Here is a 17,622-nt window from a genome sequence, read left to right on the forward strand (position 1 = left end):
AAAGGTAACAGAATGGGAAGAGACCAAGAAGACATTTGGACTGCATGCTAATGATTGTCTTCCCTATGAGGGATTGATATCAGAATAGAGACAAAGAGAAAGGGATAGGGAAATCCTAAATTAAAGACATGCACTGGTTGAGTTTTTAATTGAATCTAGACCAGAAGCTGCTGTTAAAATAGGGATGATTAGTAGGGCATGTAAAATATTGCACAATTATTATAGGAATCAATCGGAAGAGGTCAGTAAAAAATTGGGAAGAAAGATGCAATTTAAAAAGAAAAAGAAACAATTATAAGACATATGTACGGCTCCCAAATATGCATCAAAATCTAGAAGATTTAGGATTTTTGCCTGGTGGTATTTGCACAGATACTTTTATACCCCAAACAGACTACAAATAATTTTTCCTCAGGTGGATGGCAAATGTTGTAGGTGTGATGTGGAAGAAAGAGGTACCTGCAAGCATATATTCTCAGAGTACAATAAGTTGGCAGACTTTAAAAATTCCATACAGAGTACTGGGTGAGGAAATCAATGTAACTTATAAAATGTTTTCATCTGAGATACAGGATCTGAATTGCCCAGACATGGTAAGGCCTTGTTAAGTTTAATTTTGTGGGCTGCTTAAAAAACAATTTCTAGAAAAAAGAAATCAGGATCTAAACCAACTATACTTGAAGTAATAACTATTGTAACAGAGATAAAAGAACAGGAAGTGGGATCTTTAGAAAAGGGTAGGTGCAAACTACATACAAAATGGAAATTGTGGGAACTATATGTGCAGCAAAATGTTTTGAAGGAGGAATAAGGTGGAAGAGAAGGCAGGAACTGATCAATTTATGTAATGTTGCTTGGATTATATGATATATAACAATATATGTGATGTTTAATGTTTGTAAATGTGAACTTGTTAGTATGGTTTGATTACTTTTATATAAATGTAAGTTCACCTGTGTCGCAAGTAATAACTCAATATAGGTGTTTAAAAAAAGAAAATGAGGATGTACATATACATCCCGTGTAAGAAGGGTAGTTGGGACAGTGTGATGGGAAAGATCTCTTGCTAGTACACAAGGATCCAGACTTGTAAAACCTTTTGTTAAACAAAGTTAAAATAACATACATTAAGAAGACAGGCAATTCACAACTATATTTGAGATACAATTTTGATATATAGGAAGGAAACATTTGGAAGCATATAAAAAGTAAAGATACAGTTTTGTCCCCAGGAATTGCAGAAACATGGGATTCAGTTCATGTGGCATACAAGTACTCTTTCAATAATCATAGGATGTGTGACACCCCACCACTGGCCCAGTAATCAAGGGGTCTCAGTCTTAATCACTGGCAACAGTGGGGGATGTTCACTGGGAAGGATGACGGGTATGTACACAGTATTTCCAGATGCAGCTCTCTGCATCCAGTGCAATTTCCCTTAAGAACGCACAGACCACAGTCAGTCTGGGGCTAGTTTCTCCCTCTTTCTCCAGATCCCCAATAAGACTCTCCACTGGCACAACTTTAGAGTTGAGATCTCATCTGACTGGCCAAACCAAGACCTACAGTACCCTGTCTGTCCAACCAGTGCTTCATATCCCTGCCCAAGTAGCTGAGACATACTCTCTGAGGTTTGATTTACACACACACACACACACACACACACACACACACACACACACACCTGGGAAAGGCTGGCACAGGTTTACTAGCTATGTCCTCATTTGTCCAGACTATAAGGTAGTTATCACTGTCACCAGCTAACTCCTTATCAGCTACTTTAAGGCCCTAGACAAAGGGTGTCCAAATCTTACTGTGTAATATTAATATTAATACAAATGGTAGTTTGACCAAGAGCAAGGCTATTAGGAGTGGCCCACACAGTGTCACCAAATAAATATGCAATTACTCTCAAAACTTAAATATCTCTACAAAGATCAGCCACAATGAAAGGTTTAAATATATTTAGTAATAAATAATAAAAACACAAGACCATACTAAATATATGTTCACAATGACAGAGTTCAAAACCACAGGAAATATTTAAAACAACATTGCAGGACAGTCTGAAATAAATAAATAAATAACATCTAAACAATGCTGCACTATATTCCTGACTGAATCTAAGAGAATTACTATACCTAAGAAACTTACTATTATAGCAAATCAGATGTGTGGTGAATGGGTCCTCTGTTGTTGCCAGGTCCAAGATAGAATACAGAATGCTCTGTCTCACTAAGAGAGTTATCAGATTAATATCTCAAATATTACTGCTGGGATAGCTTGTAGAATGACATCATTTCTTGTCATCTGACTACTAGTTCCCAGACGAAACCCTATTGCTGGGAGCTGGCAGTATTTAGCATCTGCCTATGAAAATACAAAGACTTCAGATATTTGCAGATGCTGGGAGTCATAAAACAATTACATCCCTTCACATTTCAAGACTAGTAATTATTTCACCCTAAAGCAATACAAAGAACTCTATATTGCATGCATTGTGTCTCTTGTTGCACTGAAAAATGAAAGATGCCATCTTTTATTGCGTAGCCATAAAGCCATTTAATTTCAGCTATTTTACTGAAATTAACCTCCTGTATTCCAGTTTCCACTGTTAAAATATATACATTTAAACAGTTACAATAGTGCATGTACATTTCTATTCTATTCCAGTAGGGCACACTGTGGTTACATTTCAAACAACACATTGCAAAAATCTTTTTAACACACGTGTCTGTACAGACCCATTTGATATATACATGACATACAGTTCTAATACATTTGTAACACAATCATCTTATATAAATCATGTTGATGTTCACAAATGACATGTAATTTACAAAATTCCAGATAGCTGTGCTGGCAGTATCCCCCTTTGTCTCATAATGCATTTATTAATAAAAGTATTTGGATGCAGTTGATGTACTGGCATGGATGATTGTTCTACAGATCCTCAAAAATTTGTACTAAGGTTATTTACAATTCACAAATATCAAACTAACAAGTTTAAAAATGAAAATGTTCTCTTAATAGAAAAGGACAAGGAGTTGAAAACATCAAATGTAGATGAATTACATGAATTTTAGAGGCAAATAGGTGAAATGTGTACACTTTTATTTTTTGAAGCATTTTGTATTGGGATTTGTAATTCAGTCAAAATTTTAGTTGGTACAACAATAGCATTTACAATTATAGAAACCTGAGATTTAAAGAGTTATTAGATATAAAGTCATTTTATTGTAAACATGTTAAATTAATAAAACATTTCTTAAAACAGTATCAGGTCATCTAATGGCATGACACCAACTAAGTAACATTTTTTCTGAGCTCAGTTCTAAACAAATATGTTGATAGTTTCATGGGTGGTATTTCTTGGAAAGATACTCTCAGTGTGCAGCTACAAAAAGTGATGGATTATTCTATGTTAACAAAAAACTGACTGTGTGTCAAACCATTTGAATAATGTCCTTGGCATCATGGACATCACATTTTAAGAGGCTAGTGTAAGTCCACATGATGTGTAAAGATAATACTATTGTTATATGTCTTACAAGGGCATTATCCAGTTCATAGGTGCGTACTAGGCTAAAGAACACAAGGGCCTTTTTACGTCTAGCCATACACCCCAAATCTCTGACAAGTTCTGGTATCCTAGATAAGTGTAAGCAGGGGCCTGGGAGATGAACCATTTACAGATGGAATGTGTCCATTAGAGACATAGGTGCCAAACCATGGATGAATTTCCTGTTCTCCATCTAGTTGTGCAAGTTACACTTGAATTGGATTAAGGAGGAACTGTGCTGTACATGGATGGGGAGCCTGTTCCAGAGAAGGGTTAGTCTCTGTGATACATACCTGTCTCTCCAGCAGTTCCTATTTATATCAAAGGCAAAGGCAAGGTTTAAGTCTGTAGAACAGGTAATTCTGGTACGTTTTTTGTGGATATGCAGGAGGTCTGTCAGGTTGGGGACTGACAATGCCTTGTATGCCAGGCAGTTTCCATGGACTAAAACTAAATGTCAGGAAATGCATAATAGTATCCTTCAGGAAGTCATCCACCTCAGGTAACTATCATATTGACAACAGACTCCTAAGAAATGATCCAGTAGTCATGGACTTAGCGACACACAGTCAGTGATTCAGCCTTTGACCACCACATGTCTACATTAGTGAGGAAATCATTCTATGTCGTGCAACTTAATAAACAAAGGTATGGCATCTGGGTCCAAGGAGGTCCATGTTCCACTGTATTTAGCATTCATCAGACCTATCACTGAGTACTATGCACTCATTGATATGTACCTAATCAGGCACATCCAACAATTGGAATGTCCAGAGAAGTTCCTCACTAAAAGAGTACAGAGTGTAAGTAACATGTCCTATGCAGACCACCTCACAGCCCTATCCCTCCATTCTGCCTACAACATGCTGTTGAGGGGAGATTTATGCCTGGCATACAAGGTATTTTCAGACCAATCCTGATGGACCTCCTGCATATTGCAAGTCAAATAGCACTAGAATTATTCATTCTAAAGACTTAAACCTTGTCAGTGAGATAAACAGGACTTGCTGGTGAGACAGGTATGTGATCCAGAGACCACCACTTCTCTTGAACAGGCTCACCATCCATGTGAAGCAGGGTTTGTCCCTAACCCAATTCAAGTGTAACTTGGACAATTAGGTTAGGAACAGGAAATTCATTATTGGTTTGACATCTGTGTCTCTAATGGACACAGGTAGCCTGTATATGTTTCATTTCCTAGGCCACTGCTTGTAAATGTTTCATCTTCCAAGTTCCTGCTTACACCTATCAAGGTTACTAGAACTTGTCAGAGATTTTGGATGCATGGCTAGACTTAAAAGGGCCCTAGGTCATTAGCCTAGTACACACCCATGAACCTATTAACCTATACAGCCAGAAAGGTCAAATTTCATCTAGGTTTTTGCCTTTTACATTCCTTTACATCCAAAATTGTTACCCATGCTGCAAATTGGTCACTAGGAAATCATGATCAATGTACACAGGTGATCTACTGTATACCTCTTACCTGGCTGCCACAGCTGCCAAATACCTACCCCTTTTATATCAAAATACAGTTAACTAAAACAGTCCTTAGTTTGTCATAGTTTCTTTCAGTCAAAGAAAGCAGAAATGTATACACAGTCTCAGTTTCCAATGTCCATATTGTAAAGCCAGTGCACTGCAGCATTTTGGGTTTAACAAATTCCAAGCAGTGTGAATTTTCTTTTTCTAGTATACCACTCATTTTCTCTTCCAAATGTGACTCTTGTTCAATGTATGCCATATGTCTGTACATCTTTAATGCTTGGTTTTGGCTCTCACTAGCAGACTGCTTTAATGATACTAAAGCTTCATGTTGCTGTTTTAACATCTTGCCCTTGTACATCTCATAAAGTGCACCTGTTGAGTCTGAGCATTGGAATATAAGAATATTACTAGGTAAGCAATCAAGAGAGCTAAGATGCTTAAAAGTTTGTGCCTCCCTTTTCAAACACTGAATAGTGCTGACCTCTCAAACTGAGCAGGGCTATACACGCTAACCCTGGTGTAAATTTGTCTCAAGATAAGCCTTTAGAGTAGTCAAAGTAGTACTTTGTTTGTCATGTAGTGGTAAGTTATTTCATTGGCTGTGAGTACATTGAATTAGGAACCTGTCCCGCCAACAAGTCTTTTTTATGTGTTGGTATAGATTTAAGTTCCAACTCAAGTGTTTGTAGAGCCACTGGTTTTGCAAACAAACAAGAAGTCAAACAGGACTGGGATTTTCATAACTTGAAAATTCCAAACAATAACAACTTCTCCAGGTAGCTGAGTGGATTCCACAAGTGTAACAATATAAAATCCGCTGCAAGAAACTCGGAATGTAGCTCTTATCTAGAAAAACAATTTATTAGTGAGCAAAGCTTTCAAGTTAAAAAAAAAAAACTCCTTCTCAGTGTTTAAAATCCATTAACATATTATTCCCACAGGTTTAAATTGGGATTGACACCCTATCACAAAAACGAATGTCATATAACATGACTCAACTACATAAAATCAAAACATTTAAAATCTAACTACTGATCAGATTGAACAGATACAATAAATACTAATAATGTACATATTTGTATGTATTAAATAGTCATGAATAAGTATACTAATATACATAGTGCACATAGCCTGGGTAAAAAAAAACTGATCATAAATAACCTTGCTTACATTTTAGACATGGTTTTATGATGTTTATAGAATTTAATCATGGTGAAGAATCAGCTCTAAAATAGTTAATCTGTTTGTATTCTGCTAATTTAGTTTTATTAAGCAGATCACCCCCACATTTACTAACAATAATTTTTTGAAGTACCCTAAACTTAAATGTGTGCTCACTACCCTTTTAAATAATGGGTTTACTTAATGCATTTGTCTGTACACATCTATGAGTATTAGACACATCTATGAGTATTAGACAGATAGGAACCTATTCTCTCTTTAAACTTTTGATTTGTTTTACCTGTATAGAAACAATTGCATTTTATGCAATTAGCAAAGTGTACCACATTTTCTGTAGAGCAGGTAACAAATACCTTAAACATAATTTTTTGTTTAGTAACAGGGTGCTTATATTCCCTATCCAAATTTATATACCTGCAATACACACAGTTATAACAAGGAGCATTACCTTTTTTCTATTAATAGAGGTTAAATATGGTTGACAAAATGCTAGATTTTTGTAACATAGGTGTTGTTTTAAATTATTTTCTTTTTTAAATACAAAATGTGGTACTTCTCCAAGTAGCCTTCTAATATCTGGGCCTGAATTCAAAATTGCCTAGCTTTTTTTGTATTATTTTCTTATAGGTTCATAGGTTCATAGGTTTATACTAGGCTAACTGCCCTAGGGCATTTATAAGCCTAGCCCAAAGTTATGTGGCATTTATGTTAGAAATACTGTGCCCATTAGTTTGTTTTGCCTCTGTCCAGTAGTGACACAGAGATGATTCCCAGGGTAAACCTACGATCTCCCATCCACCGGTCAAGATTTCTCTTGAACAGAGCCAGCGAGGTGCTCTGCCTCACATGGACCGGGATTTTATTCCACAGCATGGGGAGTCTCTGGGTGATAAATCTATCCCTCCAGCACGTCCTATTTATATCTGTGCTAAGGTTTAAGTCTCTTGCTCTAGTGGTTTTGGTGGATTTGGATTTTTTGAGGTGGAGCATGTCCATTAATTCCAGGTTGGTCATGGCCTTGTATGTCAGGCACAGGTCACCTCTGAGCAGACGGTATGCAACTGAATAGAGTTGGAGTTTCTTCAGTGTGGTAGCATATGACAGGTTTTGGAGTCCCTTTATCCTTTTGGTGAGGAACTTTTGGGGTCTCTCCAATTGCTGCAGGTGTCGGGTGAGATACATCCCAAATGGGGCATTGTACTCTATCATTGGTCTGATAAGTGAAGAGTACAGGGGAACAATGACCTCACTTGATCTGGATGTGAATCCCTTCATGATCAGGTGGGCAATGTAGAAGGTCTTTCGAACCACTTTAGCAACGTGAGTGTCAAACGAGAGGCCACTGTCAACCTGGGTCCCCAGGTCCCTGATAACCTCTTCTGTGCTTAGTGGGTTGCCACCTATATGGTAGCTTGGGGTTACCTTGTTTTATGACTATACACTTTTAACTTCAGGCCATGGCTCTGGCACCAGCTATCAGTTTCCGTGAGACCCCTCTGAAGGATGTCTGTGTCCGATGTACTATCCACTATGGCACCCAGTTTGCAGTCATAAACTCTGTGAGCCATAGTCCTCCTATGTTTGCCTGTACTTCTGAGAAGTAGATGCCGAACAATAGGGGCCAAGGACTGAGCCCTGTGGGACTCCACTTGTAACTGGCTTGGAGTCTGACATGGCTCCAGCAACTCTAACCCTGTGGGTTCTGTCCTTTAGCCAGTTTGCAACCCATCTTGTGACATATGGGTTTACATTTAAGCTGGTAAGTTTCTCTATAATACGGATATTGTGGCTTTTGCAAGGTCAAGGTAGGCTGTATGGACTGCCTTTCCCTCATCAAAGGCCTTGGTGACTGTTTAAGTTCAAAAGGCAAGATCTGCCCTTGACAAAGCCAAACTGTCCAAGGTCTGCAAGTCCCCTATGTCCTTGTTTATGAGTTCCATTATGATCCTCTCCATAGCTTTGCAGACCAGGCTTGTTAAGCTTTTTGTGGAGTGGGACCATAGTTGCCGTGACGCCACTCCTTGGGCACATATCCTGTGGTGAGGCTAAGATTAAACAGCTGCCTTATGTGCGGGTTTAGTTCTTCATTGAGTTCATGTAGCACACAGCCGGGGACCCCATCCGTCCCATTGATGCTGTGTTTTAGAGAGAGCAGCTTTCACCTGCACATTTGAGATGTCTGGGAGGCTACACTCAGTTGGGATAGTTATCTCTCCTTTTGGGGAACCTGTCTGCCAGTATGTTGGCAATGTCTGTGGGTTCAGTGATTTTGTATCATTTTGGACTAATTCTGAGCATATCTGGGAGTTTCCACCCAGGTTTCTGACATAGCTGAAGAAGGCCTTATGATTGTCTTTTGAATCTATGGCAATGTTTCTCTCAAAGTTGGCCTTGGATGATTTTATGAGGGATCGTAGTTTCTTGCTAGTGCTGATCAAAGATGCCTTCCCTTTTGGGATTTTGCTCTATCATGTAATAGCTTTCTCCTCTTATTGTAAAGTTTGTTTATGGCTGGGGTCCACCAGACTGGGAAAGAGTCTTGGTTTTATTTGGGATTGCCTGATCCATGCAGTCCTGAAGGTGTTCATAGAAGGCATTTGTAAGGGCTTCGGTTGTGGTTTCCATTGGCTCGGGGGCCTTGAAGGATACCACACCTGTCTTGAGTAGTGTGAAGTTTGCTTTAGAGAAGTTCTTCACTGTGGTCTTTTAAATACCTATGCTAACTTAGTTCTTTCAAAGTGAGAAGATATAAATATATTTAATAATGACTCTAAAAATGTATATAAGAATGAACATATGGTTTTCTATAAATGGTTTGTGAACGATTATTCAGGGTAGTACATTTATTAAATTTAGTAGTATAACCTAAAGAATGGATCTTATGTTAATATTTTTAGATGTGTTATTCACTTCAGAAAATAGTTTAACCAGTCCTTCACATTCAGATAAAACAAATTCGATATTATCCTTTATCGATTCAGCATAATAGCCTTTAGTGTAAAGGTCTTGAGCCATACTTTGCATCTCATCTATAACATTTCCTCTTATTGTATTTAATCTACTACATCACAAAAATTAGCTTCTAACTAAGCTTTTATAAACATGTCTTGGCTGCATGCTATGTGAATGCACATATCTTGTGGCTTGAACTTCCTTTCTGTGTATCATAGTATCAACTCTTCCATTGTTAACCATTAAGGTAATATCCAAAAAAATAATTTTTATTAGAATAATTCAGATCAAATATAAGAAAATCAGTTGTCCCCTGTAATTCATTAACAAATACTTCACGGGATTCAATATCATTATTCCATATCAAAAATATGTCGTTCACAAACCATTTATAGAAAACCATATGTTCATTCTTATATACATTTTTAGAGTCATTATTAAATATATTTATATCTTCTCACTTTGAAAGAACTAAGTTAGCATAGGTATTTGCAGCAGGAGTGCCCATTGCTACACATAGTAGTTGGTAAAAGTACTTATCATTAAACAAAAATATGCTATTGTTTAAAACAGTATCCAACATAGAACATAGCATTCACATCTTCATAGATGAATAGCCACTATAAGTACATAAAAATTATCCTATAGACTGAATACTGTATTCATTAGGAATAATGGTAAATAATGACAATATCCATGGTGACTAAAATTATATCATTTGACAGATTGTCTTGAGACCAATAATGTAAAGCATTCAAGAAATCATTTGTGTCTTTTATATAACTCGTACTATAACATAATAGGCTATGTAGCTGGACTTCTAAATATTTAGATTTTGCTGTAGTTATCCACTGACTACCTAAGAGTATAGGTCTCATAAGTGGCATACTAGCATTTTTATGAATTTTGGGCAGCCCATATATGATTGTAATAACTGAATTTGCAGTATATATTTTTTATTTGTATTTATTTATTTATTTATTTATTTATTTATTACATTTGTTAACCAGGTAGTGTCCAACTGGACATGAAGCCTGTTTTCAGTGGAGACCCAGGGAGAAAAGTTCCATACAAAAGACAGAAACAAATCTGACAGAGATATTAACAGAAAAATACAGAAAATACATAATTTTGCATAGTGTATAATCTCAAAGTTGGAAAAAGCATAGAAAATTAAATAATGTCAAATAAAAAAATGCAAAGACCAACAGAATTTTCAGAAAATATGACAGAGTGCATAATACAAAAAAAAAGAAAAACAACAAACAAATCATGGATAAATTTGACAATATACATTTCTATTTAACAGAATTAAAATTAGACTTTTTTTGAAAATTATAGTTCAGTTGAAATTAAATTATCCATCAATAGGTCATATAAATAAGACTTAATTCTATATATTACACTATTAGGAAACATTTTATATACTCTCTTAAATGTAGAAGGATCTAACAATATGTTACATCCAATCAACATTTTTGTCACTATCCAGTATAACAATCTTTCTGCCTTTATTGGCTTGCTTTATTACTATATCATCCATAGTGCTCAAGTTATATTGAGCCTTTCTTTCATCTTGACTGAGATTATAGAATCTTTTCCCTTCACATTCAAAGTAAATATTATATATTTCCTGAATACAACACACAACAGCCAACAGAATCCCAGTAGCTCGAGCAGGGTTGTTAGTAGGAAGCTGTAAATTCCAGTAATCCATGAAACAAAAGCCGCTAAGGCTAAAAAACTGATTTATTGTAGTTTAAAACATTCAGAGCTCCACACAGAAAAAACAGGTTTAGCGCTTTCATCCGCCTACAGCAGACTTCTTCAGAACCACCTGGTACCAATTAGTTGATTCAATAAATAGCTTGCTTGGCGCCAAAAAAAAAAAATGCCAATACAACCTCATTTAAATAAACTGCAAAAACAATATTAAGAATGTAATAAACCATGACTGTACTGTGTAGTATATGAATATAAACAACTTACATAGAAAAATATATACATAAAAAACAAAATATTAAATACTAAATAGTAAATAGTAATAATTATTACATCCACATAGGCTCAATGGCAAAAAAATATGTAAAGATATAACTATGATATACTAATAACAATAAGAAATAAAATCTTCAATAAAATCACAGAGTCTACCCACACCTTAGCCATGATCTAAAAGTAAAAATGGTTTGATACTTATACTATCGTTAAGTCCTGGCCAGGAAGTAGCATCACAAAGTATCTGCCATTTGCTTTCTAAAGAAGACAAGCCTACCTTCCAGTTACCCCCACAAGCAACTACATCAATATGATCAATAATGGTGAATATAAAAGAATGTTGTGTCCCCTTTTCGCTAACATGTTTGCTGAGTGCATTTTTCATGTCAACTTTTTTAATCTTGTATAAATGTTCATATATACGGGTTTTAAGCTTCCTCTCCATCTTGCCAATGTAGAAGGCTTGACAGGAAGAGCAAGTGGCTAAGTAAACCACTCTCCTTGTGTTACAGTTCCCTTTTCTACTATGACATACTGTTCTATTCTTATTGTGTAGTTTGATAATTTTGTTTTCATTGACATACTGACATTGACTGCAACTACCGCATTTGCTAGTGTGTTCCTGTTTGTTCTTCAGTCTATCCTTTTTCTTAGCACCTTCTATAATTCTTTTTAAATTATCAGAAGTAGACCGAAACAGCGTGAGGTGTTAAAGACATATTCAGCAACAGTTAGCAAAGGTGCTGACTATCGAAAAGGTACTGTGGCTAAAGACAAAATATCTAGTCCATGTGCTAGAGCTAAGACCTTAAATAAAAAGGGTCAAGGTGTTTCTGCTACCACTAAAAGTTATGGATATTATTCTAATTATTCTAATGATGCCATAAACAATTTCCTTAATGAAGAGTTTGATTTTGGTTGTAATGGTGAGACTAAAACTGTGCAGGATGAGAAATATCCTAATGCATCAACCGATTCTATTAAATCAAAAATCTTTTTGTTGGGTAAAAAATTAAGTAACATTAAGAGTGTTAAGATTGATAATGGGTACTTAGAAAAATGTTTAAATTTACATATTGTACACAAAGGATTGCGATTCTTTAAACTGCCTTTAGGGGTACACTATACGGATTCGGTGGTTCATGAATTCAATCATTTGTTTGACAATTTTGGTTTTGAATATATTAAATTACTCACGAAACTTAATGATGAAAAAATTGGAGGGCTGTTAAATGAAATTAAACTATTGAATGATGAAATAACACAGGATCCAAGTTTTGACTCTTGGCAGGATCTATTTAACAAACAATTTAGAACAGCTAATTCAAAAGCTAATGGTATTTATAATAGGAAATTAGATAAATTGGAAAGAGATCTTGAGGCATACAAGGCACACAGAGCATATATTTGGCCTCAGTTCAAAAAGAATAGGGTAAGTGTTTCTGAGCCCTATCAACACCCAGACATAGATAGATCCAAAAGAAGAGAAGATGATGCAAATTTTCAGGGAGGGAGGTTTCATCAGGCACCAATATTCCGCAAAAGGAGGTATTAAATACCTTGGAGGAGACCCCCACTTTTTATGGTTTACACATTGTCAAGGAGAATACATCCCCTTTAGTAGGTGAAGAACCCACTAATTATATAGTTTCAATGGATACATCCAACAATACTACTCAAAGTATCTATTTATACCTTTTCTGGTTTTAAAGTGTACAACTTCACTGATGTATATATTACACACAAGTTTTTTACGTTGTTCAGTAAGGGGATGAAATTCATCCCAACATCAAATTTTAATTTGTTTGACACGATTAAGGAAGTTAAGTTGTACTGTCGTAGACTTCAGTTGGCATTACAGTTTAAAGATGACACCCATTTTGGTTCACCTAAGAGGTTAGTTAGAAAAAGTGCTTATATTCCTGTAGCTAACCCTCATGTGGCAAACTATGAGAGAATGGTCTGTAAGGACCTGTATGGAAACATTCAGAGGGACCCATGGTACTCCTCACTTTTTTGTGATAACCTCACCATTGGAGAGAGACTGTGTTTAGATCATGTGGTGGCTAATAGTGATATCAGGATTATGAAGCCTGACAAAGGGGGTGGCTTGGTTATTTTCGACACCCTCAGCTATTCCAAGGCCATTCACGATAGTCTCTTCAATTCTGGAAATTATGAAGAGGTTTCTTTAAACCAAATTAACATTGGGTACCACAGAATTGATTTGATCATTGAAGAATATCTATTGGACAACCGTATCACGGACGAGGTGTACACTTTCATAAGAAATGAATATCCTAGGATGTCTAACATCGTTGGCATTCCTAAAATACACAAATGTGTCGATAACCCCCCTTTTAGACCTATTATCTCGGGTTCTAAATCTAAAACATTCAATTTAGGGGTAACTATTGACCACTGGTGTAAACATGTATACAACAATGTTCCCCATCTCACGCGAGATTCATGGGATTTTCTCAGTAAAATAACACCGGATATGTGGTCCGCAGACTTAATGTTTCTCACCATCGATGTCCAAGATTTGTTTTCTTGTATCCCTAACACCATTGGTCTTGAATATTTTGGCAACAGCCTTAGGAAATATTCTGAACTTTCATGGGATAGATTTGTCTTATCTTGGACATGATGGAGCTTGTACTTGACCACAATTACATACAATTTCTAGGAGAATATTTTAGACAGATTCGGGGAGTGGCTATGGGGACATCTTGTGCCCCCATATTCGCCAATCTTGTCATGCTTGAGTGGGAAAACACGTTTGTTATACCAAGTGAATATTACAAGTACATTGCCCTATACACCCGTTACTTGGATGATTTATTTATTATTTGGAAAGGTTCAGTTGAAGATATACCCAGATTTATTACATATTTAAACAATACAACCAATTTTCTTAGATTTACACACAAAATTGAAAAGTTGGGTATACCATACTTGGACACATATATCAGCAATACAGGTGATGGTTTTGGTTCAAAAATTTACAGAAAATCGACATTTTCCAATGATTACATTCAATACGGTAGTTGTCATCCCCCACATATCTTTAGGAATGTACTGAAAGGGCAATGCATCCGAGTTGCATGTATGTCCTCCATGAGGGAGAGTATGGAGGACCAAATGAAGATCATTACCGACATGTTTTCATGTAGAGGGTATCCGGTTACAATGTTGGAGCAAGTGACTAAATATGTAATTAAAAACTGGGGGAAAATGTATGTTCCTCTTTTGGGTAACAAGTTTATAGATAAGAATAAGAAAAAGAATGACTCCGACAGTAGAAGAAATGTGTGTGTGATAATGTTCAATCCATACTCGAATTTAGTTAAAGAAATTTTGAACAGACACTGGGATTTGATCACCTTATCTGATGGTATTGGTACGTTTTTAGGTGATCGTCCGAGTTGTGTGTATAAAACTTCTCATAATTTAAAAAGAATTATAGAAGGTGCTAAGAAAAAGGATAGACTGAAGAACAAACAGGAACACACTAGCAAATGCGGTAGTTGCAGTCAATGTCAATATGTCAATGAAAACAAAATTATCAAACTACACAATAAGAATAGAACAGTATGTCATAGTAGAAAAGGGAACTGTAACACAAGGAGAGTGGTTTACTTAGCCACTTGCTCCTCCTGTCAAGCCTTCTACATTGGCAAGACGGAGAGGAAGCTTAAAACCCGTATATATGAACATTTATACAAGATTAAAAAAGTTGACATGAAAAATGCACTCAGCAAACAAACATGTTAGCGAAAATGGGACACAACATTCTTTTATATTCACCATTATTGATCATATTGATGTAGTTGCCTGTGGGGGTAACTGGAAGGTAGGCTTGTCTTGTTTAGAAAGCAAATGGCTGATACTTTGTGATGCTACTACCTGGCCAGGGCTTAACGATAGTATAAGTATCAAACCATTTTTACTTTTAGATCGTGGTTAAGGTGTGGGTATACTTTGTGATTTTATTGAAGATTTTATTTCTTATTGTTATTAGTATATCATAGTTATATCTTTACATATTTTTTTGCCATTGAGCCTGTGTGGATGTAATAATTATTACTATTTACTATTTAGTATTTAATATTTAATTTTTTGTTTTTTATGTATATATTTTTCTATGTAAGTTGTTTATATTCATATACTACACAGTACATTCATGGTTTATTACATTCTTAATATTGTTTTTACAGTTTATTTAAATGAGGTTGTATTGGCACTTTTTTTTTGGTGCCAAGCAAGCTATTTATTGAATCAACTAATTGGTACCAGGTGGTTCTGAAGAAGTCTGCTGTAGGTGGATGAAAGCGCTAAACCTGTTTTTTCTGTGTGGAGCTCTGAATGTTTTAAACTACAATAAATCAGATTTTTAGCCCTAGCGGTTTTTGTTTCGTGGATTACTGGAATTTACAGCTTCCTACTAACAACCCTGCTCGAGCTACTGGGATTCTGTTGGCTGTTGTGTGTTGTATTCAGTTTTTGAACTGTTTGGTTCTTTTCTTCAATTATATATTTCCTGTTCGCACATATCATAAAAGTGTGTTAACAGGAATAAATGTGCTAGAAGTAAGCCCCTTACCTAAAAGTGAAAATTCTGCATTGTTAAAAAAATACTTAGATAAATTAACCACAGTAGATCCTAACTCGGTTATTTCTTTACAGTTCTACTTCTTGTAGTTGGTCCTGTCTGTGTGATGGTTGCCAGTCCCATCTGAGTCTGTGTAGTTGATCTCATATTTGTGAAAGAGTTTCTTCCGCAACTCTTTCCTCTCGTTTCACTCCGTCTGCGTGACTTCTGTCTGATTTGAACTGGCAGCTGCAGTTGGATTCTTGGTGATCCTAAAAAAAAACCTCCTCATCTTGGCTCTGATTATTTCCTTCAGCTCGTCAAACTGTGTTCTGTCAAGCCCTTTGTGAAGTGTCCTGAGGCACTTCATTACTTTTGATGTTTGTAACAGCATTACCCTTATCAGATGTAATTGTATCAAAATTATGGAGGTCACCTACCAATGCACTTACTATAGTTGGAGTATAATTATAATTTCATATGGTACCATTATTCTCCTCAATATAAGAAGTAACGTTAGTTATAGTACTAGTAGGCTGTACATCCATATTCACAGCAGCTTTATGCGCAGACGTGTTACATGCAAGCATGTTGCTTTACTTATCCTTCGGCCAATGAAAAACATTATTGTTTTTAAAGTTATTTAAATCATGATTCAATTTTCATTTCTTTGTTAATAATTTATTTTCAAATAGCTTTAGTTTCTCTAGCGTCATATTAAATTAATTAGAAATGCAAGGAAAATCAGTGGAATTAACCAGAGAGTCTTCTAAACATTCAATTTCTGCTGCAAGTTCAGTCTCAATTTTAATGAAAAACTCATTCACTGATTTCATATAGTCCCCATTTAGTTTTAGATTCAGTTCCTGCCATCTCTTTAGCAACTCGGGGTATCTGTTCCCATAAGTAGGCATTTTAATTATTCTTAGACCTTTCAGAACTAACCCCATTTCCAAATAGGCTGAGAAAAGTAGCCATTGCCATTGGTGTCTTTTGAAATATTCAACTTTCGACTCCAATGTGCGAACCATTTTTAGATGTTTGCTTTTCTCACTATTACGTATATTCTCATTACTTCTCAATTCATTTGAATTATACAAATTCAAAAAAACATTATCACGAACTGATAAGCGATGCAATGCATCAGTAGAACACCCGGGCTGTGTTCCCATATTGCTGGCTTTTCAAGACGTGCCACAAGGTTGCAAGCCAAACAGTAACAACTTCTCCAGATAGCGAAGTGGATTCCATAAGTATAACAGTACAAGATTCCATAAGTATAACAGTACAAAATCCACAGCAAGAAATTCAGAATTCAGCTGTCTAATCTAGAAAAACAATTTATTAGCAAGCAAAGCTTTCAAGTTTAAAAAGTCTTTCTCAGTGCTTAAAATCAATTAACATACTATTCCCACAAGTTTAAATTGAAATAGCCAGCCTATCACAAAAGGATAACATATCACATGAATCTTAACTAAAAATCTTTTAACTACATAAAAACAAAACATTTAAAATCTAACTACTCATCGTATTAAATAGATACAGTAAATACTAATAATGTACAAATGTGTATGTATTAAATAGTCATGAATAGTGTAAATATTAAATAGTCATGAATAAGTATACTAACTAATATACACACGTGTGTGTGTGTGTGTGTGTGTGTGTGTGTGTGTGTGTGTGTGTGTGACTTATCTGGAGTAGCATTTCATTTAAAGTTTTTATAGTTTTTGAGATAAATGGGCACTTAGGTGCGTCTCTGTCATGTAGCTAAAGGTATGTATTAATTTTGGAACTTCTGACAGTTTCCATGTATGCTATACCCTAGTTATGCTCTTTTTCAAAT

The sequence above is a fragment of the Protopterus annectens genome, chromosome 2.part2 (assembly GCF_019279795.1).
Source record: "Protopterus annectens isolate FY-2018-M chromosome 2.part2, PAN1.0, whole genome shotgun sequence".
Classification (NCBI taxonomy): Eukaryota; Metazoa; Chordata; order Ceratodontiformes; family Protopteridae; genus Protopterus; species Protopterus annectens.